General features: G+C 39.8%; 1 long non-coding RNA gene across 1 annotated transcript; it reads right to left on the reverse strand.

The window, feature by feature from the left end:
* Window positions 1–869: 869 nt before the first annotated feature.
* On the reverse strand, window positions 870–4,463 carry LOC119309405. The gene is made up of 3 exons (XR_005150497.1): window positions 2,804–4,463; window positions 1,833–1,891; window positions 870–1,204 (listed from the first exon to the last, which is right to left on the reverse strand). It is a non-coding gene; the product is annotated as an uncharacterized LOC119309405 (long non-coding RNA).
* Between the last annotated feature and the right edge of the window lie 6 nt (window positions 4,464–4,469).

The following is a 4,469-nucleotide window of genomic DNA, read 5'->3' on the forward strand; positions in this document are numbered from 1 at the left end:
ATATCATCGGACCAGCCACAAGAGTCAAAGTCCGGGCAACGCTACAAAAATGGACCCACATCCCAAATCCAGAGTTTGAGTTCTCCATACATGAGTCCGAGTTCGACTTCCCCGTGCCCGAGTCCAAATTCTCCTTGCGCGCGCCCAAGTTCTCTATACCCGATTATGGGTCCATGTTCCCCACGCCCGAGTCTGGTTTTCCTACGTCTGTATCCGAGTCCTGGTTCCCATACCAGACTTTGAGTACCCTATGTCCGAGACCGAGTTCCCCATGTTGGAGTCTGAGTTCCCTATGTCTGATTTTGAGTTCCCGATGCTCGAGTCCAAGTACCCTATGCCGAAGTCCAAGTCCTACATGTTCGAGTTCTCATCATCCGAGCCTGAGTTCCCCATGCCCGGGTCCAAGTGCCCTAACTTTGTTTCTGAGTCCTACATGCTCGAGTCCAAGTTCATCATGTCCAAGTCTGAGTTCTCCATACCTTAGTCAAGTCCAAGTACTCCATGCCCAACTCTGAATTCCCCATGCCCAAGTCCATGCTGCCCATAGTCTCCTTACCTTTCTTGTTACAATTGGTCTTTGCGCCAATGGCTTGTGGATTATTTATAGAACGAACATAGTGTTGCCCATAGTGTTGCTTAACTTCCTGGCTACAGTTTCAAATAGTCACTTAATTTCTGGTCCGCGGTTGGTCTCTGCGCCAATTGGCACAATCCTCAAACTGTAACTTGAGCACAACCGACTCGCAAGGCCGGTCATGCAACGCTCAACCCTGGTCGGATGGGCACACCCAGCTGACGTGCCTGCAATGGCACAAAGACCAACTACATACCTAGGATATTAAAAATACTTCTTAGTTATGTGTGAACATACTATATTGGCCAAGTGTAACAGACTTTAATCTTCAATGTAAAAAAAAAGACTATAATCTTCAGTGTAAAAAAAGACTATCATCTCAAATGCGTATTGTATTTTAGTTAAATCCCACCGCGTGCTTATTCTTTCAAAAAGGAAAATAAAATGAAAAAGGCCACCTAAATGATAAATGGCGCTATAAACTGGAATATTCACCTTGGACACAGACATCATGTTTGTCGTAAGAGTACCAGTTTTGTCACTGCAAATAACTGTCGTGTCTACACAGAGGGCAAAGACCTGACAATTGCATTCAAGCCAGCCATTCTCTTGGTAGCAAGAGCTAAGCACCTAGAAGCAAAAAAGGATCAATGATATGTTATATTCACTTCAAGAAGGAACAACTCAGACCACTAAACTTGAGCATAAAATGAACAAAAAACTTAGAACATCAGTATAGGATTGATAATGCACAGTATCATGTTTCTAGGTTCTTAAACAGAGTCATGGCTGACACAGCTGCACATAACCGATTCTTTCCCTCCCAAAGTCAGTCGGGTAGAAATGACTAATTTTGTGGCAAGCAGTAGAAATTGTTCACAACATACACAAGGAAATGAAGTTCGGTACCTGCCTAATAGAGACAAAGCGATCTCGTTGTGTTACAATGTATAAAACCCCAATGCTTAGCTACTCCACAATTGTTTAAACATGATTTACGAGGCGTTCCATACACTCTTTCAAACTTCCGAACTAGCACTTCCCATTTTAATATGACTCAATCTCCTGCATTACTTTAACTAACTGACTGAAAGAAACATCATAACATAACAAAAAATGAATAAATTTGGAAATATTAATTATACCCCTACATTAACTGATTGAAATCAGACACTTTATACTGATATATCAACTGAATCCAATAAAATGCTTCGCTTGGCACTACTGGAAATCTATAAATTATTGTAAGGAAACTCACGTTGTTACTACAGCTAGGAGACCTTCTGGAATTGCCACAACAGCAAGGGCAACAGCAGCCTATTAAAAGAAAGCATAAGTATAGGTATGTATATTTTCTGAAAATTAAAGTTACGACACAATATTTAATAACGATTAAATGCAAGCAGTATAACTAGTCACAAAGGCATAAGGAAGTACCAAAATCAACTAATCCTCCAACTGGAAGTACAACTCATTCTAGTTTCAGGTACATAAAGTACAGAGTAATACATCCCTTCATTATTCACAAACATCACCATTTTTCTGGCAGTATGTGAGAAACCTTCATTTACCATTGAGAACGTGCACATTTACTATGCAAGGGTATAACTACAACACCAAAGTAATGAGTAAATAAGCCTCAAGGTTGTAGAAAAATCTATATTCAAAGAGAAGTTCATAGGTCTAAAAGCAGTTGGGAGTAGTAGAAATCGAAGTGTCTAATCGAAGGTAGATTATTGACAGCTCTATACCAAATGCATCTAGGTAGGTGGACTTAATGGACACAATTAAACATAATTATATGAACAAGGATCACATTAAAGATTTTAAGTCAGTCAACTTGATCTAAAATGAAATGAAATTTGATAGCATCAACCATATCTAAACAAAAGATAATTATATTCTCAGCCTGTTCCCCCTCCTCTCCCGAGCCAGAGCGAAAGAGACACAGCGGCTGTTCATCTGAAATGAAATTTGAAAAAAAAAGACTCAAAAGGCTCGTTGACTTGGCCCAACACGAGCCAGGAAAATGAGAAAGGACTCGCTGAGAGAGAGCTGAGAGCGTGCAGGAATGAGATTGGATGGACAGAAAAGTGATTGCGCACCAATCTGAAAACAGCTAGCTGTTATTTAGGAAAAGTGTAAAATATTGAAAACAATCATAGCGCTACAAGTTAACTAATCAAGCCCTATATGCAATATGCCCAGTAGAATAAGATGGGAACATACATGAATATCCAACATGTCAGTTTCCAACCGAAGATGTGTTGCAGCCTAACCAAGGTCTTCAAGATACCACAGTTGGTTGACAAGAACTTATGATCCAGCTTCAACATTATTGAAACTAACCTTCCAAAGAACAACTACCTCTTAGCGAATGGTGACCCAACATTTCTTTAGAAAATGGTAACCCAACAGCCAACATATATTTAAGACCAAAGTAAGAGTTTCAACTGGGAGAGCATAGGACTACATATTTTCGAATTTTCAAGTGGATCATAATAATGTTATACCATATCCCATAGATTTATGCGTTCGACAGGAATTTCAAAACGAAGCAGTGATAAATGATAGATTCAAATGACATTTGATATAATCAAGGGCAGCATTTTTTTCGTACTAAGAACTTACAAGTTGAGAACCATAGCTAGATAACTAAGAAGATAAAAGAAATAAACACCTTGATCAGGAATTGAGTTATCTTGCCTGCACAACACAATACAGGTGTAACGCGGCCTGCTGATTCAGCAACATGTTCTCATCCAAATGTTGACCAAAGTGGAGTGACATAAGCAGAAAAAAGCTGCAGAACACACTCTCATATATGGAGAAAGGCAATGCCCATGTATAACGAAAATTGATAAAGATTAGTGAAAACCAATACAACCTTCTGAGCGAACAAATCGATCTTTCTTATTCAATAACGAAAGGTTGCTCTCTTCAGATTTGGCAGCTGACTTAATAATATCCACAATAGGTTCGTCATTCTAATCAGCAACAGTAGAAACAGATAGCTTCTTCTTGAAGACTAGTTTGAACCGGACATCAAATCCATGTTCATGACTTCGATTACTAGTTTGAACCAGACATCAAATCCATGTTCATGTCTCCAATTACTATTTTTAATCAGACATCAAATCCATGTCCATGACTCCAATTACTTTATCCCAAAAGAGTGTTGTCAATAGCGTTAGAAATGTGGAAGACTAGTGGATGTCATGTATTAAGGGAGGTCCAATGGACAAATATAAAGGAGAACAAAAGATGAACACAAGAAACACACTCGAAAATAAAGCTGTCGAGTGTTGTAAGTGCATGCAACAGGAGTGCAATACTATTAGGTAGGTGCTTATACTGAAACAGTTTCTCTTATTCCTCACAAACTTTTTACTATATACTGTTACTCTCTTCCCCTTGTTTCATCATCTACTGCTCACACATCATGGTCCAAATACCAATTGAAAACGAAGAATCTGTATGGATAATGTAGCCCTATATAATATTGCTCCTTGTCTCGTAGAACTGTTAGATGATTAGAAGGCGCTAAACATAGGGAAGTCAAATAGCTTGACAAAAACATATAACTGGACCGCTTAATCCAAAAAAAAACACGGAATTATAAATTACACTTACGAGATGCAGCAAGCACAGAACTGAGGCAGAGTGCTCTGGGCACTGGCATCTCAGTGAACACCATGAACACGTCCCTTGGACAGGAGCCAGTTGTGGATCACCACCAGTGCAGTTTCCAACTTTCCGTGTAGGGACAGTGAGGTGGTTATGGACCCGAAGCATGGCACAGGCCTCCTGGACAGTGCACAGGCTTCAGGAGGCAGGGAAATGTTAAGGCCTCATGAAAGAGCTTGGAGGCATAGGGTAGAGAGTACAGTGAGAG

The sequence above is a fragment of the Triticum dicoccoides genome, chromosome 5B (assembly GCF_002162155.2).
Source record: "Triticum dicoccoides isolate Atlit2015 ecotype Zavitan chromosome 5B, WEW_v2.0, whole genome shotgun sequence".
Taxonomy (NCBI): Eukaryota; Viridiplantae; Streptophyta; class Magnoliopsida; order Poales; family Poaceae; genus Triticum; species Triticum dicoccoides.